A 27,801-nucleotide genomic window follows, 5' to 3' on the forward strand; every position below is an offset into this window, starting at 1 on the left:
GCGGGGGGTCTGTATCTCAGTTGAGGGCTGATTGGGGTGGGGCTTGGCTGGGAGGGTCTATGTCTCAGTGAGGGGTGATTGTGATAATGGGTGGCTGGAGGGTCTGTGTCTCAGTGAGGGGTGATTGGGGCGGGGTGGCTGGGAGGGTCTGTGTCTCAGTGGGGGTGATTGGGGCGGGGTGGTTGGAGGGTCTGTGTCTCAGTGGGGGTGATTGGGGCGGGGTGGCTGGGAGGGGTCTGTGTCTCAGTGGGGGGTGATTGGGGTGGGGCTTGGCTGGGAGGATCTATGTCTCAGTGAGGGGCGATTGTGGTGATGGGTGGCTGGGGGGGTCTGTGTCTCAGTGGGGGTGATTGGGGTGGTTGATGTTACGGAGTGTGGGGCAGTCAGGGCCCTGCACCCTCCCACTTCCTGCAATTCACCGTGACTCTCAGCCAGCCAGTGACACAGAAGGTTTATTAGACGACAGGAACATGGTTTAAAACAGAGCTTGTAGGTACAGAGAACAGGACCCCTCAGTCAGGTCCATCTTGCGGGGTGGGGAGCCCAGACCCCAGTTCTGGGCCTCCCCCTGTCTCCCCAGCCAGCTCCAAACTGACACCCCCTCCAGCCCCTCTTCTGGCCTTTTCTCTTTCCCAGGCAAGGAGATCACCTGATCTCTTTGTTCCCCAATACCTTCAGCTGGCACCTTGCGGGGAGGGGCCCAGGCCATCCGTTGCCAGGAGACAGGGTGTCGGCCATTCTCTGTGCAGACACCATCACACCTGCCTAGGGCTCTGCACCAATCACACCCCCTTATCCCACCACCTAGATACTTGAGAAATGCATAGGGGAAACTGAGGCACCCACACAGTATTCAGAGAAAACATTAAGAACATTCCCACTTCGTCACATCTCTCCCGCTTTCTAGACCGAACTGAGCAGGGTCACTTTAGCCGGTGACCTTGGGAAGTTCGAACCCACCAATGTTCCCATGGATGCCCCAGCACCTCTCTCATTCCTTGGTGGGAGTTACACCAGGACAGTCCACTTTCACGGCCTCCCTTAGGCCGGGTGTGCTTGATGGCACTCACAGGCCGCATGTGGGAAGGTTTATGCAGCCCGTGGCCCTTTGCCGCCCCAAAACCCCTGGGGTTCAAACTGGGATCGGGTCTTCTCCCAGCGCTCCAGTCTGCGGGGCTGTGATTCTGGCTCTCTTGGGTAAGAGCCCCCATCTTGACCTTGGTCACCCTCTGACCAGGTGACTCTGTCACCAGCAGCTCAGCATCAGCCCCTGGCATTTGATGCAGCCACGTCAGAGGAGAGTCGTCAGTGTACTCAGTAAAGCGCCGCCCAACTGGGTATGGCCACAGCTTTTTAAGGGCCTGCACCATGGCCAGGCATTTCTTCTCTGTGGCCACATAGTTCTGCTCCAGAGGCAGCAGCTTCCTGCTCAGGTACCCGATGGGGTGTCTCCCCCGCTTAGCGTCGGCCTGCATCAGCACCGTGCCCAGCCCTGCGTCTGAGGTGTCAGTGAACACTGAAAAGGGCTTGGCAAAGTCTGGGTTTACCAGATTTATCGGGCCCTGGATTAGAGCCTCCGTCAGCGCAGGGAGAGCCCTCTGGCACCGCTCGGCCCAGACCACCTCGTCTGGCTTCCCCTTCTCACAGAGCTCAGTGATGGGGGCAGCTAGGGTGGGGTACAAACCCCCGGTGGTACCCCGCCAGCCCGGTAAAGGCCTGGACCTGTTTCTTGGTCTGGGGAACAGGCCAATCTCTGATCATCTCCACCTTGGCCAGCTCTGGGCTTGGGCAGTGGCTCCCCACCTTGTGGCCCAGGTACGACCCCTCTGCCGTCCCCACCTGACACTTTCCAGCTTTTACCGTCACTCCTGCCTCCTTGAGTCAGCCCAGCCCCCTCTTCACCTGGGACACGTGTCTCTCCCAGGTCTGGCTAAAGACACAGATACCGTCAATGCACGCCAGGGCCAAGTTCTGCATCCCCCTCAGGAACCGACCCACCCGGCGCTGGGAGGTGGCCGACGCCCCCTTGAGGTGGGACGGCAGGACCAGGAACTCAACGAGCCCCACAGGGGTGGCAAAGGCAGATTTCAACCTGGCATCTGGGTCCAAAGGCACCTGCCAGTCGCCCTTGGTGAGATCCATAGTAGAGAGGTAATGAGCCGCCCCCACCCCCTCCCCCTGTCTAGAATCTCACCAGGCCTAGGCATGGGGCAGCATCTGACATGGTGATGGCATTAAGCTTCCCATAGTCCCCACAGAACCAGATCGACCCATCTTTCTTGGGGACCGGCCCCACAGGTGAGGCCCATGGGTTGCTGAATGGCTGGATCACCTCTAAAGCCAGCATGTCCTTGACCCCTCTCTCCAGGCTCTGGGCTGTTTTCCCAGTGACTCTGAACGGGGGACACCTGATGGGGGGATTGGCTCCCACCTCAGGGAAGAGATCCACAAGGGGGGTGTCTTCCCCCTTCTCCTCCTGAACGTCCCTCCTCCAGGTCCAGGGGTCCCCTCACTCTCCTCCCATACAGCAGCTTGAAAGGGAAGAACCCTGTGGATTCCTGGGGCACTTCCCCGTACCGCAGGTGGGGCAGGTACTTGTCTCAGTCCTGCGGATGCTGATTCATAAAAGTCCTCAGCATCATCCTCAGGGTCCCATAAAATCTCTCCACCAGCCTGTTGGACTGAGGGTGATATGCAGAGGCCCAGGGCCAGACCCCACATTTCTCCCACAAGCCCCAAAGCAGGACTGACATGAAATTGGACCCCTGGTCTGTAAGGACCTCGCTTGGGACCCCCACTCTGCTGAAGAGATGATCAGCAGCGCGTCTTCCACGCTGTCTGCCATGGTGTCTGCCTCAGTGGAGGACAGAGCCACCACCTCTGGATAGCGGATGGCGAAATCCATCACCACAAGGATGTATTTCTTCCCCGATTGGGTCGCCTTGCTGAGGGCCCTGCTATGTCCATAGCCACCTTCTGGATCTATGATGGGCAGAGGTCTCAAGGGAGATTCACCCTTATCCCGGGCCCTCCCCACCCTCTGGCAGGGGTCGCAGGACCTGCAGTATTGCTGGACGGTGTCACAGACCCCAGGCCAGTAAAAGACCAGCAGCAGTTGCTGCCTGGGGCGCTGATCCCCTGGTGTCCCAAGAGAGGGACATCGTGGGCCAGGTACAATAGCCTGCAGCGATACTTCTGGGGCACCACCAGCTGCCTCCTGATTCCCCACAGTTCTACTTCCCCTGGAGGAGCCAATTTCCGGTACAGGAATCCCTTCTCTCGCAGGACTCTGTCCCTGCAGCCTTCCCCAAGGGGTAGATCTGTGTCCAATTGAGAGGTGATTGGGGTGGGGAGTGTCTGGGAATAAAATTTTGCCAGAAAAGCTGGGGTCCACCATAAAATCTAAAGAAAATGCAGATGTGATTCACACTTAGAGTGACCAGATATCCCGATTTTATAGGGAAAGTCGAGATATTCAGGGCTTTTTCTGATATAGGCGCCTATTACCCCCCACACACTGTCCTGATTTTTCACACTTGCTGTCTGGTCACACTTATGAGGTGTGAATTTGTGCCTCCAAGAGGCAGGGCAACACAGACATTTATTAATTGGTTACTGACTTTTATTTAACAGCTATGACTCTTTTCGCTCAGGCAGTATATACCTTACAGCCACCAACGGTCTTCAGGGGATTGTCATTAGCTGCCAGATGAATTCAACTTGAATTCCATTTAAATGTGTTTTCATTTCAGACTGATGCAATGTATTTTGTTAAAATCTAATGACCACTGATAATGACCTGTCCAAGGATGTCCCGTTACAAGGTACCCGAGCACATAAAAGCATGAGTCTCTACTGCACGGGAATAAGAAGCCAGCAAAGCCACTGTGGTCCAGCCACCAGAGGGGGTCAGTGAGCCATGCTGTGTGAATGGTGATTAGGGCAGTGATTCTCAACCAGGGTATGGGTACCCCTGGGGGTACACAGAGATCTTCCAGGGGGTGCATCAACTCATCTAGATATTTGCCTGGTTTTACAACAGGCTACACAAAAAGCACTAGCAAAGTCAGTACAAACTACAATTTCATACAGACAATGACTAGTTTATACTGCTCTGTCTACTATACACTGCAATGCAAGTACAATATTTATATTCCAAATGATTTAGTTTATAATTATATGTTAAACATGAGAAAATCGGCAATTTTTCAGTACTAGTCACTGTGACACTTTAGTATTTTTATGTCTGATTTGTTTGCATGTCATTTCTGAGGGAGGTGAAACTTGGGGGTACACAGGACAAATCCGACTCCTGGAAGGGACACAGTGTTCTGGAAATGGTCAAAGCCAATGGATTAGAGGCAGTCTAGAGAACGCTTCCTAGCAGAAATCTTCCTTGTGGTTGTGCCTATCTACAGAGACAGTGCCCGTTAGGAGGCAATATTCATCTGCAAGGCTCAGGGCTGCCAATTCAGTTTTCTGCTCTAACCAGCCCCGGCAACAGGGGGCGAGGGGGAGGGAAGGGGGCAATTGCCCAGGGGCCCGGGTGATTTATAAGGGCCCAGAGGCCCCCAACTGCTGACTGCCTGATGAGCCTGCCCACCCTGTCCATCAGGCTGACCTGGAGCATTGGCCTCTCCCCATTGTTCCAGGGAACTGTCAGTCTCAGGGTCCTGAGTTCCCATCGACCCCTCCCCTTTCTTTTGGTACTGGGATCTAGCAACCAGAACGCCGCCTTACACAAAGGGAGTTAGGAGAAAACCTCCCCCCCATGACGTTCCAACATTGTCCACTAGGGGGAGCTTTGTGCCCCTACTCCTAGAACTGCTGCCGCTGGCCAGGGCAGGGGGCAGGAGGCCAGACTGGCCCCCTTGCTGGGTGAGAGGCAGGAGGGACACCAGCCGTGCTGAGCTGGAGCCGGTTGTTAAATCTAGAAGCCCTTTTAGAACCGGTTTTCCGGCGCAGGACAACTGGTTCTAACAGCAGCCAAGAGTCCTGTGGCACCTTCTAGACTAACAGACGTTTTGGAGCGTGAGCTTTCGTGGGATGCAGCCGACGAAGTGGGTATCACCCACGAAAGCTCATGCTCCAAAACGTCTGTTAGTCTATAAGGTGCCCCAGGACTCTTTGCTGCTTTTACAGATCCAGACTAACACGGCTCCCCTCTGATACTTGGTTCAAAAAAGGCTTTTAAATGTAAAAGCTCTGGCAGCTCCCTGCCCCCGGCCCCCCGCCCCCCCCGCTCGCCCCCCCCCCCTCACGCTCCCCCGGGCTTATTCCCCTCCCCCCCGGCTGTGGGGGGGGGGGGGGGGGGGCCGCGAGGAGGGATCCAGGCTTCGTGTGGGTCGGCCCTGACTCTGGCGGCACGGCGCGACTCTGGCCCCGGCCGCACGGCGCGACTCCGGCCCCGGCCCCGGCCGCACGGCTCCAGCCCGGGCCAGGCCCCAGCTCCGGGCGGTGTGGCTCCGACCCCGGCAGTGGTAAGCAGTATGGCTCTGACCCCAGGGGGTTGGATAAGGCGGGGACAGGGAGCCGGGGGTTTGGATGCTGCAGAGGTTCAGGGGATGGGAGGGGGGTTGGGTAGGCGCCGCGTGGGATTTCCGGGGGTCTGTCGGGGTGGCGGTGGATGGGGTTAGGGCAGTCAGGGGACAGGGAGCAGGGTGAGTGGGGTAGGGGTGGGGTCCTGGGGGAAGTTAGGGTTGGGGGTCTCGGGAAGGAGTGGTCATGGGACAAGGAGCAGGGGGGAGGTTTATGGGTTGCAGTTTCTGAGGGGGGCAGTTGGGGGCAGGACATGGGTGGGGTCTGGATGTGGGGGGTGTACTCACCGGGCGGTTCACTACTGGGTCTTCGGTGGCGGGTCCTTCACCTGCCAGAGCCGTGCCACCGAAGACCCGGTAGGGACCCGGTTCTTAAGATTTTGGCAGCTCATCACTAGATACCAGGGCAGATTGGCCCTTAGGTCTGATCTGGTGAGGCAGTTCTTATGTTCCTAAGTTCCTTAGGACAAGAAGTGTAACCCTTCTGCCCCTCTGAGTTGGCAGCAACAAGGGCCGGGTTCAGTATCCAGGGGTTCCGTTTCAATAACACAATGCAAAACCGGCTCGAGCCCCCACCCAGTGACCTGGGACAATTACCTACCACCCCCCCCCGGGCGCCTCTAGGAGGCAATACTTCCCCTCTCGCAAGCACAGAGTCCGAGTGTAGCAAAATCCTTTTAATAAAGGAGGGAAACAAAGCGGCATCACGTTGGAGAGACACCACAAACAGGACTATACACAAACCATAAGCAAAAAACCCACCTCCAAGAACATTTAGCACTGTCCTTTCCCCCTTAGGGTCTTAAGTCCAATCACCCCAAAGTCCAACAACCCAAGAGTCTCTGTCTCTGGTCAGTGCCACCCCAGAGTTCAAAAGTTTATCTGCCGAGTTTTACCCCCCCAGCCTGGGTGGAAATGGGGAGGCACACACAGGGTGTTAAGGGGCACCTTACATGGGCCAGGGTCGACTGCCCGGCTTCTCCGTGGAGTTCTGCTACAGCCTTCACCACGACTGGCTCCACTCCTCCAGCTGTGCCGCTCCTCCAGCGAACCCGTGAACTGCATCAGCCATCCCCGCGAACTGCTCCACACTGCTCACTGCTCCATGGGCTGCGCCAACGTGCTGCAGACTGCTCCACTCTGCCAGCTGCTTAGCGATTGATCTTCAGGCTCCCCCACTCAGTGATCTCAGCTGAGTAAGCTTGGCTCTTTTAGTGATTTCAGCTCTTAGTGGTTTCAACTTGTAGTAGGGGAGCCCCAGTGCCACCTTGGCCCACCGTGAATTCAGGTCAGCAGCCTCCAGATGGACTCCTAAAGGATTCAAAATTAGCTCTGCTCTTTAACAGTGGAGAGAGGCAGATGTGCAATTGGTGTTCCAGACCTCAAAAGGGGCCCATACCATCAGGTACACACACCAGTCCCCAGCCTCTCTCCCTTCACTGGGTTTTGGAACCCATGTCCCTTGTCCAGCAAGTACTATTTAATGTAGGATGAGTCATTTCTGTCATAAAGCAGTCTCAAAGTTCCTCATTCACATAATTAAGGTAACAGCACTTTTTTTCCTTCCTGCCCCAATAACAAAGAAATTGGGGATTCCACAGTGTGAAAATAACCATCCCATGCTGCTGTGTGTTATGCTAAGTGGAGTGGGTTTACCAATGCAAATGCACATTCCTAAAATTCCTTTGCCCACTCCTCATAATGTACCACCAGATGTCAGGGTAGATCTCATCCTGACTCTGCTTACAGAAGCAATGGGCTTAAATTGCAGCAAGGATGGTTTAGGTTGGACATTAGGAAAAACTTCCTGTCAGGATAGTTAAGCACTGGAATAAATTGTCATTGGAGATTTTTAAAAGCAGTTTAGACAAACATTGTCAGGAATATTCTAGATAATACTTAGTCCTGCCACGAGTGCAGGGGACTGGATGACCTCTGGAGGGTTCCTTCCCTACAATTCTATAAGTGACAGAAGTTCCGATACCTTCGTGGACTGCTGAAAATGAATGTTATTCGCACTCGTCTTTTCTTTCCGCTGTTGCAGAAATACCCAAACGGGGCAGGATCGGTGAATATCAGCAGTTATCTTTCCACTATCAAGCACTGCCTCAATGGTTTTGTGCATTGCTGCACTAACTGCCCACTCCTTTGCTGGCAAAGCCAGCTATGAAACTGTCCCTCCTGCCTCCCAGAACTCCATCGATCGGGCTTGGTGCCAGGAATTAGGCAGCCCTGGAACATATGAGTTTTTCTGAGGCTTATCTGTAGGTTTCCTGGAGTGCATGAGAATGTGCATGGGGCCAGACTCACAGCTGGTGTCAATCAGTGTAATTCCATTGAGTCAATAGGATCTCACTTAGGGGTCTTTAAGTGTTACCACAATACAAATAATAAATGCCTCCCCTTCCATTTTATTTTTTGCAGAACTCCGGGAACTTCAGTGGCAATATAGCAGGCAACAACAAGAAGAGTGTTTAAGCAACAGAGATTCCCTCTGGATGTCACACTGATGCACACACATCAGGACAGCCTGGTTTCATGTCTGGTTAAAAGTTTGCTAAGCAAGGCATATTTGCTGAGATGTTACTGTGTTGTGAAGGCAGTTTGGAAATGTTACCTGCTCCAGGGGGCTTATGAACATCTCCCAGGGCTTATGGCAGGTTGAGTTCCTCTCCCACACTCCTCCCGGGCAGCTGCGAAGACTGCTACGAGAGGCTTTCCGATATCACCCAGAAGGCACTGCTGCTGCAAGCCACATCACCAAGGGAACAAGCAGTAGGCTCCAGGGGTTGTGGGAGTTTTCCTGCAACTGAGGGGAGATTCATATCACCACAATTCCCTTTGGCATCCAATAACATATCACGCAAAAAGGCCTTCAGGAATCACCCAGAACGCACTGCTCTCGGCAACTGTCGCAGAAACTCAGGAAATATTTTGCAGTCAAGGATGCCTTGGCTGCCTCTTTGCTATCAGAGTAAACCTGCGTTGTGCCTTGGAGTGGGAATATCACACGGCATTTTTCTTGCAGAATAACAATGGAGAGTCGCTTGTCCATGTGACTGTCTCGCCCCAAGAGGGTCTCTCGCCAGAGTTTAGCAGCTACAGTAGTAGGGAGCAGCAAAGAATCCTGTGGCACCTTATAGACTAACAGACGTTTTGCAGCATGAGCTTTCATGGGTGAATACCACCCACGAAAGTAGTAGGGAGTTGTAGGGAGGTGATATTAACTCTGTCTCTGGTACAGATGAAGCACCAGTGGAATCCTGGCCACTTTAGGAGACAGGATACCAGACTAGAAGAGCCTATTGCTCTGTTCCAGCTCAGGGAGGAGGGGAGGGATACCAGGGCAAATTAACCCATTGGTTTTATCTGGAGTGACAATAACTATGCTCCTTGGGAGGTATTAGATTTTGTCAGGATTATCTGTAGGTTTCCAGGAGTGGCTGAAAATGATGATGAGTCCAGATCCTCACCTGGTGGAAATGGTCCCTAGCTTCATTGGAGTCAAAGGACCAGATCACCAGCTGGTCTAAATCAGCCATAATTCACTTGGAGCCAATGGGATTTCAAGTAGGGACCTGTAGGTGGTACCGTAATGCAGACAATGAATACCCACCCTCTATCTTCTTCTTGGAGGACTCTGGCAGCTTGAAGGTCACCAGCAAGCCTGGGTACTCACTTGGGTTGCTAGCCCACGCTACCACATCTGTGCTATTATAGATTGAAGCTAGCAAAGGTATGCCTCCCTGTGCTCCAACCACACCTCCCGACTGCAGTGTGGACACACCCAGATGGACAAAGAGGGGGAATGAGCTGCCCAAAGTCATCGGGCATTCGGCCAAGAAAAAGCAGATGTTGGTGCCTCACAGATCAGCTTCTCATTGGAAAAGAAATCAGTGGTCCAGAGTCTGGGTATCTTCCTAGTGCCACTTGTATATTTACATGCTATACACCAGCACTGGAACAGAGATGGTCACAAACAGCACACAGACAAACCCCTCTATCAGTAATCTCAGCTCAAACACAAGTGCCCAGTTCCCAGGGAGCAGCTCTGCCCCAAGTACAGATTCTAGTCAGGGAGATTAACACATTCTGCAAACTCCCCTGTGTAGACGAGCAGACTCACCCCTGCGGCGCCTCCTGCTGGTGACACCTGGGAATTAGCTCATTCTAGCGCTGAAGCGCCCTCTGCAGGCCAGTGATCTGCCTGTCCTCTAGCTCAGCCCCCATGTTCCTCACTGGACCCGGTGACCTTTTACACGGGGTGCTGCCCCTGGCAGTAACCCCTTTCCCTCAGGGTCTCCCCACCCCAGGAAACCCCCACCCACTGTCCCCACCTCGCCTCAGTGTATGGCTACTGCCAGTCATTGTCTAGCCCCACGCCCTGGGGCAGGCTGCAGTATCATCCACTCATCACTGGCAAGGGGGGTTTGGACCTGCTGCCTTGGCCTCCCCCTGGGCTGCAACCCCTCTGCATCCCCCAGTACCTGTTAGCCTGTTGGTGCCATTAGGCATAGCCCTAGATAACTCAGGAGGGTGGAAAACCAGAGTGTTAATAAAGCCTTTCTGTACCAGGCCTGAATGAACCAAAGTTAATGCTATGTTTGTCCAGAGTGCCTCCATGTCTAAACTCTGATTAAACTCCCAGGTCAGAATTGAGAATGGAATGTGTAACAGCTTCTTATCAGTATAACACTGACACCAGAAGATAGTAAAAAGGGGCCCTACTTGTGTTTAGTTTAGAAAGAGGGGAAGGGAGGCAAAGTAATAAATCCGAAAGTAAACCAAGGTAACAGCCTTGAAAAGTTACTAACAAAATGAATTGCCTGCTGTCAAGGATGATTTAATTGTTAACTATACACTGTGTGTACTATATAGGAGGGGGGAGGAGACTAGTGGGGGGTAATGAGGATGCCTAGTTGAAGTCATGTATAAGAAGAGACACACAGCTTGTATCTGGGTGCAGGATTTGAGATTGTAATATCTCCCTTGCACCTTTATTTGGGCTCAAATAAACTTTTTCTGCATTCTCCACCCTGGTGTGATAATTAGTGCGACGCACACCGGGCAACGAACCACTGTTTGCTGCCTCAGGCCTTTTGGGCCGGCAACAAGCCCAATGCTAGGCCGCAGCCTGGGGCTTTCCAGGCTGGAGCTCCCCAGCTCCTCTGCCTATCCCCAGCCCAGCTCCACCTGTGTCCAGCTCCCTGCAGCCAGGCCCTTCTCCCTCTATAGATGGAGAGAGACTCCCTGGGCTGTTGGCTCCCAGCCTCTTACAGGGGCCAGCTGGGCCTGACTGGAGTCTGGCCACAGCTGAGCCTGCTTCCCCAATCAGCCCAGGCTTCTTGCCCCAGCCACAGCCTCTCCCAGGGCTGTTTTTAACCCTTCAGGGCAGGAGCAGGGGTCCACCCCGCTACACCCTGCAACAGGGCCCTCAGACGGTTTGAACTTAATGGAACTACACCTATTTACCCTAGCTGGGGATCTGGCACCAGTGATTCCAGTGCAGCTATGGCCCATTCACACCAGCTTGGGATCTGGTCCCATTGACTCCAATGCAGCTATTGCCAATTCTCATCAGCTGTAGACGTGGTCCTGACAGAGCAGCTTAGCCTTTCACCCTCAATAACCTCGCACACCTACCTAGTGTGTCTGTCACTATCCACATGTCACAACCACAGAACAACAAAGAGCTTGTGAGGCTCCTCTTTGACTTTGCCTCACGGCACATTTAACTTGTCACCGAAACAAATCCCTCTGTGAGGTGACATCTCTCTGCCATTTCCTCTGATGCAAGAACTTTTCCTAGAAACCAGCCTTGAGAACACCTCCTCTGGTTCATCTCTGGCAGCCGTCCGCCTCGTGCTGATAAGGGCAAGTCAGCAGCCCAGCGGAGGAACAATACGCACCTGTTCAGATCCCTGGATGACAGAACATGCTCCTCACGCCAACTCGGGCACACAGAGGACAAGGGACACGTCGCCTTCCGGAGCTTGTGTGGGGCGGCGGGTGGGTGCCGGCTCTTCAGAGACGGTGTTGTGTCAGAGAGAGTCCATGTCAGCCGCTCCTTGGCGTGTGGAACCCAAACCGCATCTCAGTCTTAACGAGCGTGGGGATACCAACCCACTGTTACGTAGCGGAGCCTCAGATATACCAAGGCCCCTTTACCTCTCTGCCAGTGTAAAGGGAACATTTAAAGTGACTGTAAAATGCAATCACTGTCAGTGGTTTGTGTCACTGAGAATCTACTTCTCTAGGCCCTGATATTAGGCTGTAGATAAGGCAGGATCATCACACTGGAGATTTGGGTTTAATTCCCATCTCTCCCACAGACTCCCTGTGTGACCCTGGCAAGTCACTGCTTCGCTCTGAGCCTCAGTTTCCCCTAGTCTGCAAAGTGGGGATAATAATCCTTCCCTTGGCCACGTACACTGTAAACTCTTTGGCGGCAGGGGTTGTCTCTCACTCAGTGTTTGTGCAGTGCCCAGCATAATTATGGCAGAGTTGACAGAACTGCGGAGTCCTGACTCCCATCCTCTTTAATAGCCGTTCAGACTGTTTCAAAGTCCATCCGTCTGGCATGGAAGATACAGGCCAACGCTTTGCCAAGTTGGCCACTGATTTTGTCTGACTCGGTTTGTAACTGTCCCAACTTAGGCCAGGATTTCACAGGTGCTGCTCTCTCACTGACTTCAGTGATGTAGCATTTGTTATAATTTATGTTAACCTAGCACCTAGAGACCCCAACTGAGACTGATGTCCCATTGTGCCGGGCGCTGCACAGCTGAGATCAGGGCCCCGTTGTGCCTGAGACACTCTATAGCTCAGGGGAGCGCCCTGTAACCCCGATATTCCTCATTTATATATAATTGTGATATTGCATAGAAATCATCCCATGTGAGGTATCAGGTTATGATGTGCTGCAACCCACTGTTCTATCTAAATATGTATATGATCAATGCATATGAAATTATTAGAATTGTGTTGTATGGTTTTCGCTAAAATATGCTGTGGCTTTGGGAAGCACCTGGATACTAGCTCTCCAAAGACAATGACAAGGGAGAAAACCAACATCTGGGTGGGTGCTTACAGCCATCACCAGCCATTGTCCAGCAGAGGAGTTACAATTCCATGACTCACTCACAGGAGACACACCGGGGTGTTGCTTCACCTTGTGACTCAGCAGTTCCCACCAGACAGGCCTGGACTTGTGTTCTCCAAGCACAGGGATTAAGGATATAAAAGAGAACCCAGGGGCCTCATGCTGGGCCTTTTCTCTCTCTCTCTTGTGATAGGGTCACAAATGCAGAGCAGCTCACGCTGAGTGACCTCACACACCTATCTGGAAAGACAAAGACTCTTCCTGTTGGGTCCATCTCGGCTCATTTGTCACAATCAGGAAACAACGTTAGAGCAACAAAGAGCTTGTGAGGCTCCTCTTTGACTTTGCCTCATGGGACATTTAACTTGTCACCGGAGGCAAATCCCTCTGTGAGGCGACATCACCCTGCCATCTCCTCTGATGCAAGAATTCTTCCTAGAAACCACCCATCAGGAACGTCTCCACTTGTTCATCTCTGGCAGCCGTACATCTCCTGCAGATAAGGGCTTTGGATTGTTCTTCTTGAGCTTCAGAACAAGTCAGCAGCCCAGCTGAGGAACAATACGCACCTGTTCAGATCCCTGAATGACAGAACATGCTCCTCACGCCAACTCGGGCACACAGAGCACAAGGGACACGTCGCCTTCCAGAGCTTGTGTGGGGCAGGGAGCGGGTGCTGGCTCTTCAGAAACAGGGTTGTGTCAGAGAGAGTCCATGTCAGCCATCCCTACCGACCCCAATTCACATCTCTAGCTTGGTGCTACCAACCCACTCGAATGTAGCCTATAACATGCGTAGCATAATTATGGTAGGGTTGAGAGAACTCAGGAATCCTGACTTCTGTCCCCTTTAATAGCCTTGGTGACTCTTCCAGAGTCCAGCCCTCTCGCTTGGAAGATAAAGGGCCAATACATTCCCAAGTTGGCCACAGCTTTTGGCTGACTTTGTTTAGGGTGACCAGACAGCAAATGTGAAAAATCGGGACAGGGGGTGTGTGGGGGGGTAATAGGAGCCTATATAAGAAAAAGACCCAAAAATCAGAATTGTCCCTATACAATTGGGACATCTGGTCACCCTAACTCTGTTTCAGTGGTTCTCAACCTGAAGGCAGCCCAATTAGCACACAGCTGTGGCCCAGCTGTGTGCTAAAGGCCACCCAGCCCTGCACAGCAGGGTCCGGGGTCCTGGCTGCCCTGCCGTGAGGTTGGATCCGGGGTCCCAGTTCTCCGGCCCCACATGCCCAGGGCTCTGCTCCTGACCCCGCTCTGTGGAGGAGTCTCTGGGTGGGGGCACTGGGCATTGGGGTCTGGGGGGAGGTTGGGGAAGTGGTTCTCAACCTCAGCCTACGTAACACACTGCATATGTGCCCCACATTGATAAATAGGTTGAGAACCACTGCTCTGTTTGTAGCCATCCCGACTTGGGCCGACTGTTCAAAGTTGCTGATCTCTCACACACTTCCCTGCTGTTGGTTTTTGTTATAATTTCTACTAACTCGGCACCGACCAGATGTGACCGAGATCAGGGTCCATTGTGCCAGGTGCTGCACAGACACACAGTAAAACACAGTCTCTGCCCAGCTGAGATCAGGGCCCCGTTAGCCAGCTCTGCACACACGGCGAGAGACACACCCTGCCACAAAAAGCTTAGAATCTAATAAGACAAAACAGACCGAGGGCAGGCATTCAAAGAGAGAATTGACTTGCCCCAGATCATCCAGCAAGTCGGTGGCTGCGCTGAGAATTTAACCCACGTCTCCTGACTCCCAGACTCGTGCGTACTCTGCCACCCTGAATTTGGTTGGGTCCTCTAAGCATTACTGTCACTCAGATAATAACAATAACAGGCTCAGGGCTAGAATTCAGCTGGGAAGGACCAGCGTAGCCCTGCTGGCTTCAGTGGAGGTATGGCCCCTCTACACAAGCTGGGCTCTGCCCCATTGAAGCCTGTGGGGAACGGCCAATTGACATGAGCTGAGGAACTGGTCCCAATGTCTCCAATGGAGCTTCGGTGGTTTACCCTGGAGGAAGGTCTGTCCCATTGGCTTCCATGGAGCAATTTACACCAGCTGGGATTCTGGCCCCAGTGACTCCAACATAGCAACAGCTGACTTGCAAGAGAAGGGGAACCATCCCCATTGACTCCAGTGGAGAAGTGGCCAATTCACACTAACTGGAGACTCGGCCCCTGGTGCCTTTCTTGGTGTTACAATCTGGTAAAGGGCATAAGAAGCTTATTATGAACCATGTTCCCTGGCTGTTACCAGCCTTCAGGTGTAGGGGTGGGAATAAAAGGTGCAGCTAAAGCACAATGTGGCCTGTACTCTGACACTAAAACGAGTCATCTCCAGACCCGTCATAGAGGGGAATAATACAATCCATTCTTCAGCCTGAAGTTGGCTCCCAGCCTTTGGAAGCAGGGAGTTGATTCCGTATGGTGGAGTTTAGTGATAAATGAAATCTCTGACCTTTCCTGATTGATAAAGGCGATTGGTCTCCTCGATAATGCCGGCATTAAGTTTGGGCAATCAAGCTTGTAATGTCATATACGACACACTATATAAATACAGCTGCTAAACCCGGCAGCCGGCAGGACCTGGAAGAACCAAACAGAATCCAAGATGAAGCTCCAGATCGTGGCTGCCGCTCTCCTCCTCTCCATCCTTTGCCCAGAGGAAAGCAGCGCAGAATGGAGCTTGGGGGTAAGCATCCAAACACTGCTAGTTTTCATTGCCATTGTCAGTGGCATAGCTGGAACTAGAACCGAGCTTTCCTGCCTCCTTATCCAGTGATGTGTCACCACAAAGACACTGTGTCCGATACTGCAGAACTGCTCACTGAGCTTTTCAAAATCTCCTCCTAACCTGAGTAAGAGTCCAGGAAAGACTCTCAGCTCTTCTCAGGAAGAGAAAGAAGATTAAATAAAAGAGCTTCTAGATTCTTCTTTTTCTTCTAGTTTTAAAAATAGCCCATGACATTTTTTTTATATTTTTCAACTGCTCTGTCCATAGATACTCCAGAGGCAGTTGACTCTGAGAGTCTGTAAAGTGATTCTGGTGCACTTAACAGTGACTGATCAGACGAAATGAAGGAAGGCAAAGACAAGAAAGAAAGGCATAGTCAGCGAAAGCAACTCATCTAAAGTCACTGGGAAGTTCAGCAGCAGATCCCAGAACAGATCCCTGAGCTCTTGTCTCCCAGCCCAGCTCCCTTTTCACCAGACCACACTGGTTCCCGTTTCCCAACCAGCAGCCGTTTGAGTCCAGTTCCTTTCAGGGCATCATTTTTATTTCACTGCTCCCAGAGAAAGAGCAGCAACAAGGAATTAATATTTTAGTAATAGTTGTTTTCTTCTTCTAGGCTGATTTAAGCCATGAAGGTGATTTGTCTGTGAGTATTCAGAATTTACTCTCCTTTGGGGTTTTTACATTAGTCTTTAAATCAGATTAAACATAGTAAGCCCATTGGCCTCCAGAGGTGGGCACAGAGGCCAGGTTAGCTGAGAGAGACGGGGGAGTCCAGCTCTCCCACCAACAAAGCGCTCTGCACACTGCTGTTTATGCTGGCGGAATGTAAGCCACTCACGCGGGTATTTTGTTCACAGCCCTGAGCGATATAAGTTTTGCCGACGTAAATGGTAATGTAGATATGGCCTTAATGACCGAAAGTCTTTAAATCTCGATGAGCTATCTTTAGGAGTTATGCTCGAAATAGAACAGAAGTTATGGGCTAGACACAGGAATCACTGGGTGAGATTCTCTGCCCTGTGTCATTCATGAGGTCAGTGTAGAAAAAAATTCACATTGAGCCCTGCTGCTGGTGCTCTCCAAAGACACTTGACTGTGAGTGTCTGTAAAGTGATTCTGGTGCATTTAGCTGCGACCAATCAGATGAAATGAAGGAAGGCAAAGAGAAGAAACAAAGGCACAGGCAGGGGCAGCGACTCATCTAAAGTCACTGGGAAAGTCAACAGCAGAGCCCAGAACAGATCTCCGAGCTCTGGTATCCCCGCCCAGCTCCCTTTTCACCAGACCACACTGGCTCCTGACTCCCAACTAGCAGCCATTTGAGTCCAGTTCCTTTCAGGGCATCATTTTCATTTCCCTGCTGACAGAGAAAGAGCAGCAGCAAGTAATCAATATTTTAGTAATAGTTGTTTTTTTTTCTTCCAGGCTGATTTAAGCCATGAAGTTGATTTGTCTGTGAGTATTCAGAATTTACTCTCCTTTGGGGCTTTTACATTAGCCTTCAAATCAGATTAAGCATAGGAAGGCCATTGGCCTCCAGAGGTGGGCTCAGAAGTTAAGCTAACTGAGAGAGCCTGGGGAGTCCAAAGACAAGCAGCGCAATCTATTTAATTGACCACAGAGACAGTTAAGAAGTGACTCGATCCTGGTATACACATAACTTCAGGGGGAAGAGACTTCTGATGGGAGATGGCTCTTTAATCACAAAAGAAAGACAAGATCCAATAATCTAAAACCAAAGCTAGACCAATTGAATCAAGAAAGAAGGTGCTAATTTTTAACAGTATTCATTAATCATTGGCACGATTAACCTAGGATGTGGTGGAGTCTCTGGCTGTGTCTACGCCAGAGAGCTTATAGCGGCACAGCTGTACCAATGCAGCTGTACCACTGTAACATCTCGTGTAGCCGCTCTATGCAGACGGGAGAGAGCTCTCCCATCGATGTAATTAAACTACCCCCAATGAGCGGTGGGAGAAGCTCTCCCACCAACCTAGAGCGCAGCACGCTTCCGCTTATGCTGCGAAAACTGATGTCACGTAGAAGGGTGTTTTTTTCACACCCCCGGGCCATATAAATTTTGCCAAGAAAAATGGTAATGGAGATAGGGCCTTAATTACTGAAAGTCTTTAAATCTAGATGGGATATCTTTAGGAAAGTTATGCTCTAAATCGAACAGAAGTTATGGGCTAGATGCAGGAATCATTGGGAGAGATTCTGTCCTGTGTGTCATTCGGGACGTCAGTCTAGAAAAAAATTCATTGCTAAAAATTTCAACCAGCTCAAATTCTTATCCCGAGCAGTAAAGAAACTGCAAAACTCTGGAGGTTAATCCCAGCACAGAGAAAGAAGGGCAGTGGGAACATTGCCCATCACAGAGCTGTGTGGAGACATCTCTACACTACAGACTTCTGCTGGAAAAGCCGTGTCAGTCTGGGAACTGAAGATATTTGACCTCTGACCGAGATGGCTGTGCTGGCAAATGACCCTAGTGGAGACACATTCATAGCAGCAAAACCGTGCATTTGCCACAGAGATCATTTCACTCGGAGACAGCTAGAATAAGCTACACCGACAAAAGTGCAGTACTACGCTGGGATCACCATACTGACACGGCGCTGCTAGTGTAGCCATGGTGTGGTTAAGCTATGGACAATGAGAGGGAATTCTGATGGCATTGGAGAAAGAGCAGCAGCAATTAACTCCCAGCAATTTCCTTGCAGGCTTCTGGGAAACTAGCTAGAAACCTTCTTGGGATGAGTAATCACATTTGCTTTGTTGTCAGGCTGTTTTACATTATCCCAGCACCTCTTAGCAAGCCCAAACCCTGCGGAAGTGTCAGTTGGAATAGCCTGGGGAGATGTGCAAGGACTGGGACAAAAAACAGAGCAATGGGCTTATAAATCCCAAAGGGGTTAATCCAGGAGTTTTTTCCAGTTTCATTTCCCCTCTAATACTAGTAGCCGGTTTGTTCCACCTCTGTGGGCCTGTTCTTTAGAACCATCTGGAGAATCACTTGCCACTTTTCAGGGGCGTGCGCAGGAATTTAAATTTGACCCTTTTTGGGTGTGGGGGGCACAGAAGCTCACTCTCCTCCCTCACCCAACCTGCCCCGTGAGGATCTCGCTGCTCCCCTCCCTCCACCCGACCCCAGCCCCGGCAGGAACTTGATATTTCCTGCCTCCATGGCATTCAGCTCCACAGGGCCGTGGGATAATAGTATCACCATGGACAATCAGAAACACACTCTTAACTATACACTGGAGCACGTCCCCAGCATGTGGAAGTCAGCCTCTCTCCCCTGATGTCAACAGAGTAGTGGCAGTTTACACCAGAATAGAATTGGGACAACTTGAAAAAGAGTTTCCTACCATGGCAGACAATGAAGCATCCAAGCGGGGCATCTACGAGATATTTCAGTAGGGGTTGTCAGAGGGGGATAGCCCAGAGGGGGGTGTCAGAGTTAATCCAGGTGTTCTTTGCAGTGTCAGTTCTCCCATTATCCCAGTAGATGGTTTGTTGGGCCTCTCTAGGCTCTGTTCTCTACAATGGTGATAAGAACCACTTCTTAGTGGAGTCAGACACACTGGCAGCTGCAATTCACTGGGACCCCTCTCATTCTGCACCTTTGGAGTGGGGATAACAGTGTCACCAGGGACAATCATATACATGGTCTCAACTGCAGCAGGGAGCAGCTCCCCAGTAGATGTAAATCGGCCTCGCGCCACTGAGGTCAATAGAGAAATGCCAATTTACATTAGAATCGAATTTAGCCCATTTTAAAAAAATGGTTTCCTAACATAGAAGCCTATGAAGCATGTGGGGATGTAAGAAATATTTCAGTAGAAGGGAAGCCGGAAATCAACCAGGGAGCTGGGAAATTTCCCACCCCAAAAGCTGCCTGGCTCAATCACTGCCACGAAACCAGCATCATTTCAACGAGATTGGAGAAAGAGCAGCACTAAATCATTCCTGCCCTTGTCTGCCTAGCGGTTTGGGGGCACATTGAGCCCTGCTGGTGGTGCTCTGCCAAAAGATACTCCAGAGGCAGTTGATTCTGAGAGTCTGTAAAGTGATACTGGTGCATTTAACAGTGACCGATCAGACGAAATGAAGGAAGGCAAAGAGAAGAAAGAATGGCACAGACAGGGGAAGGAACTCATCTAAAGTCACTGGGAAAGTCAGCAGCAGAGCCCAGAACAGATCCCCGAGCTCTTGTCTCCCAGCCCAGCTCCCTTTTCACCAGACCACACTGGCTCCTGTTTCCCAACCAGCAGCCATTTGAGTCCAGTTCCTTTCAGGGCATCATTTTCATTTCCCTGCTCCCAGAGAAAGAGCAGCGACTAGTAATTAATGTTTTATCAACTGTTTTCTTTTTTCTTCCAGGCTGATTTAAGCCATGAAGGTGATTTGTCTGTGAGTATTCAGAATTGACTCTCCTTTAGGGCTTTTACATTAGCCTTTAAATCAGATTAAACAAAGGAAGCCCATTGGTCTCCAGAGGTGGGCTCAGAGGCCAGGTTAGCTGAGAGAGCCCCGGGAGTCCAGCTCTCTCACCAACCTAGCGCTGTGCACACTGCTGTTTATGCTGGCGAAACGTAAGCCACTCACGGTGGTATTTTGTCCACAGCCCTAAGCGACATAAATTTTGCCGACGTAAATGGTAATGTAGATATGGCCTTAATGACCGAAAGTCTTTAAATCTCGATGGGCTCTCTTTAGGAAAGTTATGCTCAAAATAGAACTGAAGTTATGGGCTCAGCTCCCTTTTCACCAGACCACACTGGCTCCCATTTCCCAACCAGCAGCCGTTTGAGTCCAGTTCCTGTCAGGGCTTCATTTTCATTTCACTGCTCCCAGAGAAAGAGCAGCAGCAAGTAATTAATGTATTAGTAACTTGCTTTTTTCCGGTAGGTTGATGGACGATTTGAACGAAGCCTGGCTGTGAGTAGTCAGAATTTACTCTCCTTTAGGGCTTTTACATTAGTTTGGGACCTTTAAATCAGATTAAGCATAGGAAGGCCATTGGCCTCCAGAGTTCGGCTCAGAGGTCAGGCTAGCTGAGAGAGCCCGGGGAGTCCAAAGACAAGCAGCGCAATCTATTTAATTGACCACAGAGACAGGTAAGAGGTGACTCGATCCTGGTATACACATAACTGCAGGGGGAAGGGACTTCTGATGGGAGATGGCTCTTTAATCAAAGAAAGGAAGAAAAGATTCAATAAGCTAAAACCGAAGCTAGACAAACTGAATCAAGAGAGAAGGTGCTAATTTTAACAGTATTCGTTAACCTTTGGAACGATTAACCCAGGATGTGGTGGAGTCTCTGACAATGTCTATGCCAGAGACCTTACAGCGGCATGGCTGTACCGATGCAGCTCTGCCACTATAAGATCTCTCGTGTAGCCGCTCTATGCAGACGGGAGAGCTCTCCCATCGATGTAATGAAACCACCCCCAACGAGCCGCCGGAGAAGCTCTCCCACCAACATAGCGCTGTGCACACTGCTGTCTGTGCTGGGAAAACTTATGTCATGTAGGGGAATGTTTTTTTCACACCCCAGGCCACATAACTTTTGCCAAGAAAAATGGTAATGGAGATAGGGCCTTAATCACCGAAAGTCTTTAAATCTCGATGGGATATGTTCAGAAAAGGCATGCTCGAAATAGAACAGAAGTTATGGGCTACATGCAGGAATCATTGGGTGATAGGGTGACCAGAGAGCAAGCGTGAAAAGTCGCAACAGTGGGCGGGGTGTCAAAGGTGCCTATATAAGAAAAAGACCCAAATATCACGACTGTCTCTACAAAATCAGGACATCTGATCATCCTATTGGGTGAGATTCTGTACCCTGTGCTACGCAGGAGGTCAATCAAGAAAATAATCCCTTTGTAATAATTCTAACCAGCTTGAATTCTTATCCCAAGCAGTAGGGAAACTGTAAAACTCTGGAGATTAATCCCGGCACAGAGAAAGAAGGGCAGTGGGAACGTTGCCCATCACAGAGCTGTCTGGAGACATCTCTACACCGCAGACTTCTGCTGGAAAAGAGGTGTTGGTTTGGGGACCGAAGATATTTGACATCAGACTGAAGTGGCTTTGCTAGCAAATGTCCCTAGTGGAGATACTTTCATAGCAGCAAAATCGTGCATTTGCCATAGAGATCATTTTGCTCAGAGACAGCTAGAATAAGCTACACCGACAAAAGTGCAGTAGTACGCTGGGATCGCCATACTGACACGGCGCTGCTAGTGTAGCCGTGGTGTGGTTAAGCGATGGACAATGAGAGGGAATTCTGATGTCATTGGAGAAAGAGAAGCAGCAATTAACTCCCAGCAATTTCCTTGCAGGCTTCTGGGAGACTAGCTAGCAGCGTTTCTTGGGTGAACAATCACATTTGCTTTGTTGTCAGGCTGTTTTATATTATCCCAGCACCTCTTAGCAAGCCCAAACCCTGCGGAAGTGTCAGTTGGAATAGCCTGGACAGATGTGGAAGGATTGGGATAAAAAACAGAGCAATGGGCTTCTAAATCCCAAAGGGGTTAATCCAGGAGTTAATCCAGATGTTTTATGCAGTTTCATTTCCCCTCTAATACTAGTAGCCGGTTTGCTCCATCTCTGTGGGCCTGTTCTTTAGAACCAGCTGAGGAATCACTTGCCACTTCGCAGGGGCGTGCGCAGGAATTTAAATTTGACCCCTTTTGGGGTGGGGCACAGAAGCTCACGCTCCTTCCTCCCCCAGCCGGCCCCAGGGGGATCTCGCTGTCCTCCCACCCCAACCCACCCGGCTCCAGCCCCGGCAGGAACTTGATATTCCCTGCCTCCACGGCCCCCGTCCCAGAGAAGTTTTCTGTCCCCAATGACTATTGGGGTGGGGGGGCTGTGACCCTGATTGCCCTCCCATATGCATACCCCTGCTACTTGGAATCATACATACCGGGAGCTGTGATTCGCTGGGAATCCTGTCATTCGGCTCCAGGGGCTTGGGATAATAGTATCACCACGGACAATCACAAGCACACCCTTAACTATACAATGGAGCAGGTCCCCAGCATGTGGAAGTCAGCCTCTCTCCCCCGACGTCAATAGAGTAGTGGCAGTTTACACCAGAATAGAATTGGGCCCACTTGAAAAAGAGTTTCGGAACATGGCAGGCAATGAACCATGTGAGTGGGGGCATCTATGAGATATTTCAGAGGGAGGGAGGGTAGAAAATTTGAAAAACAATCAACAGCTTTTTTTCATTTGGAAAAATTCCAACCAGCTCGAATTCTTATCCTGAGGAGCCAGGAAACTGCCAAACTCTGGAGGTTAATCCCAGCACCGAGAAAGGGCAGTGGGAATGTTCCCCATCACAGAGCTGTCTGGAGACATGTCTACATGACAGACTTCCCCTGGCACAGTGGTGTTGGTCTGTGGTAGGACGATGTTTGGTCCCTGGCTGACATGGCAAAAGCCCCTCATGTAAGACACAGTTATACCAGCAACACTGTGCTTTTGCTTGCATAGCTTATTTTGCTCAGGAGGGAGTAGAATAAACTGCAGCGATAAAAGTGCACCGGGATAGCTGTAGTGACAAGGTGCTCCTAGCGTAGCCATGGTGTGGTTCAGCTATGGACAATGTGAGGGAATCCGTTACATGTTGATGGTATTGGAGAAAGCGCAGAATCAAGTAACTCCCTGCAATTTCCTTGCAGGGTTCTGGGAGCGTCTCTGGAAGAGTTCCAGGGGTGAGTATTCAAAGATGCTTTGTTGTGAGGCTGTCTTATATTATCTCTGAACCTCTTCAGAAGCCCCGGTGCTGAGCCCAGAGGTCAGCCAGAAAACCCTAAATAGATGTGAAAGGATTAAGGCAAAAGGCAGAGCAATGGGCTTCTAAATCCCAGAGGGGGGTGTCAGAGTTAATCCAGGTGTTCTTTGCAGTGTCAGTTCTCCCATTATCTCCAGAGCTCGTTTCTTAGATCTCTGTGGGCTCTGCTCTTTACCGCCATGATAAGAATCATAGAATCATAGAACTTAAGATCAGAAGGGACCATTATGATCATCTAATCTGACCTCCCGCAAGATGCAGGCCACAAAAGCTGATCGAACCCACACCTGAAATATTTCTCTCCCTTGACTCAGCTGTTGAAGTCCCCAAATCCTGATTTAAAGACTTCAAGTAGTAGATAATCCTCCAGCAAGCGACCCCTGCCCCATGCTGTGGAGGAAGGCGAAAAACCTCCAGGGCCACTGCCAATCTACCCTGGAGGAAAATTCCTTCCCGACCCCAAATATGGCGATCAGCTGAACCCCGAGCATGCGGGCAAGACTCTCCAGCCAGACACTCAGGAAAAAGACTTTCACTATCCCAACATTGACCCTCGGTACTAATTACCAGTGGTCGCACATTATTGACCTATTGACTAAATCACGTTCTCCTATCAAACCATTCCCTCCATAAACTTATCAAGCTTAATCTTAAAGCCAGAGAGGTCCTTCACCCCCACTGTTTCCCTCGGTAGGCTGTTCCAGAATTTCACTCCCCTGATGGTTAGAAACCTTCGTCTAATTTCAAGCCTAAACTTCCCGATTGCCAATTTATATCCATTTGTTCTCGTGTCCACATTAGTACTGAGCTGAAATAATTCCTCTCCCTCCCTGGTATTTATCCCTCTGATATATTTAAAGAGAGCAATCATATCTCCTCTCAACCTTCTTTTGGTTAAGGAAAACAAACCGAGCTCCTCAAGTCTCCTTTCATACGACAGGTTTTCCATTCCTCGGATCATTCTAGTGGCCCTTCTTTGTACCCGTTCCAGTTTGAATTCATCCTTCTTAAACATGGGAGACCAAAACTGCACACAGTACTCCAAATGAGGTCTCACCAACGCCTTATATAACGGACTAGCACCTCCTTTTCTCTACTAGAAATACCTCACCTAAGGTATTCCCAAGACTGCATTAGCTTTTTTAACGGCCACATCACATTGCCGACTCATAGTCATCCTGCGATCAACCAGGACTCCGAGGTCCTTCTCCTCTTCCATTACTTCCAACTGGTGCGTCCCCAGCTTATAACTAAAATTCCTGTTAGTCATCCCTAAATGCATAACCTTACACTTCTCACTATTGAATTTCATCCTATTACTAATACTCCAGTTTACAAGGTCATCCAAATCTCCCTGGAGGATATCCCGATCCTTCTCCGAATTGGCAATACCTCCCAACTTCGTGTCATCCGCAAACTTTATCAGCCCACTCCTACTTTTGGTTCCGAGGTCAGTGATAAATAGATTGAATAAGATCGGACCCAAAACCGAACCTTGAGGAACTCCACTGGTAACCTCCCTCCAACCCGACAGATCACCTTTCAATACGACCCGCTGCAGTCTCCCCTTTAACCAGTTCCTTATCCACCTCTGGATTTTCATTTCGATCCCCATCTTTTCCAATTTAACCAGTAATTCTTCATGCGGTACCATATCAAACGCCTTACTGAAATCAAGATATATTAGATCCACCGCATTTCCCTTGTCTAAAAAATCTGTTACTTTCTCAAAGAAGGAGATCAGGTTGGTTTGGCACGATCTACCTTTCGTAAAACCATGTTGTAATTTGTCCCAATTGCCATTGACCTCAATGTCCGTAACTACTCTCTCCTTTAATATTTTTTCCATGACTTTACATACTACAGATGTTAAACTAAAAGGCCTGTAGTTACCCGGGTCACTTTTTTTCCCCTTCTTGAAAATAGGAACTATATTAGCTAATCTCCAGTCAAACGGTACAACCCCCGAGTTTAGAGATTCGTTAAAAATCATCGCTAACGGGCTTGCAATTTCACTCGCCAATTCCTTTAATATTCTAGGATGAAGATTATCCAGACTGCCGGATTTACTACCGTTAAGCTGTTCAAGTTTGGCTTCTACCTCGGATACTGTAATTTCCAACCCCGCATCTTCATTCCCATCAGTCACTCTGCCACTATTCCTAAACCCTTCATTAGCCTCATTAAAGACCGAGGCAAAATATTCATTTAGATATTGTGTCATGCCTATCTTATCCTTAATCTCCACTCCGTTTACAGTTTTAAGAGGTCCCACTTCTTCTTTCTTGGTTTTCTTCCTATCTATATGGCTAAAAAACCTTTTACTATTGGTTTTAATTCCCTTCGCAAGGTCTATCTCTACCCGGCTTTTGGCCTTTCTCACTGCATCCCTACATCCTCTGACCTCAATAAGGTAGGTTTCTTTGCTGATCCCTCCCATCTTCTACTCCTTGTACGCTTTCTGTTTTTTCTTAATTACCCCTCTGAGACGCTTGCTCATCCAGCTCGGTCTAAAACTGCTACCTAAGGACCGTTTTCCCTTTCTCGGGATACAGGCCTCTGACAGCTCCTGCAACTTCAACCTGAAATAATCCCAGGCGTCTTCCACCTTTAGATCCCTAAATATGTTAGTCCAATCCACTTCCCTAACTAGTCGCCTTAATTTAGTAAAGTTAGCCCTTTTGAAATCGTAAACCTTAGTCTCAGATGCAATTTTGTTTATCTTTCCATTTATTTTGAACCGAATTAGCTCATGATCACTCGAGCCAAGGTTGTCCCCTACAACCATTTCCTCAACAAGGTCCTCACTACTCACCAAAACCAAATCTAGAATGGCATCCCCCCTCGTCGGTTCAGCTACTACTTGATGAAGGAATTCATCAGCTATCACGTCTAGGAAAAGCTGAGCCCTATTATTATTACTAGCATTTGTTCCCCAATCTATATCCGGGAAGTTAAAGTCTCCCATAGGAACCAGTTCCCAGCGGAGTCAGAAACACTGGCAGCTGTGATTCACTGGGACCCCTCTCATTCTGCACATCTGGAGTGGGGATAATAGCATCACCAAAGACAATCGTATACATGGTCTCAACCACACCAGGGAGCAGCTCCCCAGCAGATGTAAATCAGCCTCGCGCCACTGAAGTCAATAGAGAAATGCCAGTTTACACCAATATAGAATTTAGCCCATTTGAAAAAAGGGGGTTCATCACATGGAAGCCAGTGAAGGACATGGGGATCTGAGAAATATTTCAATAAAAGGGAGGGCGGAAATCGACCAGGTAGCTGGGAAATTTCCCACCCAGGAGCTGCCTGGCTCAGCCACTGCCATGAAACTAGCATCATTTCAATGGTATTGGAGAAAGAGCAGCACTAAATCACCCCTGCCTTTTTCTTACTAATGTCCGGGGGCATGTTGAGCCCTGCTGGTGCTGCTCTGTCCATAGATACTCCAGAGGCAGTTGACTCTGAGAGTCTGTAAAGTGATTCTGGTGCATTTCGCTGTGACCGATCAGATGAAATGAAGGAAGGCAAAGAGAGGAAAGAACGGCCCAGAGAGGGGAAGCGACTCACCTAAAGTCACCAGAAAAGTCAGCAGCAGAGCCCAGAACAGATCCCCGAGCTCTTGTCTCCCAGCCCAGCTCCCTTTTTACCAGACCACACTGGCTCCTATTTCCCAACCAGCAGCCGTTTGAGTCCAGTTCCTTTCAGGGCATCATTTTCATTTCCCTGCTCCCAGAGAAAGAGCAGCAACTAGTAATTAATGTTTTAGTAACTTGCTTTTTTCCTGTAGGTTGATGGAGGACTTGGAGGGGGCCTGTCTGTGAGTATTCAGAATTTACTCTCCTTTGGGGCTTTTACATTAGTTTGGGACCTTTAAATCAGATTAAGCATAGGAAGGCCATTGGCCTCCAGAGTTCGGCTCAGAGGTCAGGCTAGCTGAGAGAGCCCAGGGAGTCCAAAGACAAGCAGCGCAATCTATTTAATTGACCACAGAGACAGATAAGAGGTGACTCGATCCTGGTATACACATAACCGCAGGGGGAAGGGACTTCTGATGGGAGATGGCTCTACTAAATCAGTACATCTGATCATCCTATTGGCTGAGATTCTGTGCCCTGTGCTATGCAGGAGGTCAATCAAGAAAATAATCCCTTTGTAATAATTCTAACCAGCTTGAATTCTTATCCCAAGCAGTAGGGAAACTGTAAAACTCTGGAGATTAATCCCAGCACAGAGAAAGAAGGGCAGTGGGAACGTTGCCCATCACAGAGCTGTCTGGAGACATCTCTACACCACAGACTTCTGCTGGACAAGCCGTGTCGGTCTGGGAACTGAAGCTATTTGACCTCTGACCGACATGGCTGTGCTGGCAAATGGCCCTAGTGGAGACACTTTCATAGCAGCAAAATCGTGCATTTGCCACAGAGTTCATTTCGCTCGGAGACAGCTAGAATAAGTTACACCGACAAAAGTGCAGTAGTACGCTGGGATCGCCATACTGACACAGCGCTGCTAGTGTAGCCGTGGTGTGGTTAAGCTATCGGCAGTGGGAGGGAATTCTGATGGCATTGGAGAAAGAGCAGCAGCAATTAACTCCCAGCAA

The sequence above is a fragment of the Mauremys reevesii genome, unplaced genomic scaffold, assembly GCF_016161935.1.
Source record: "Mauremys reevesii isolate NIE-2019 unplaced genomic scaffold, ASM1616193v1 Contig49, whole genome shotgun sequence".
Taxonomy (NCBI): Eukaryota; Metazoa; Chordata; order Testudines; family Geoemydidae; genus Mauremys; species Mauremys reevesii.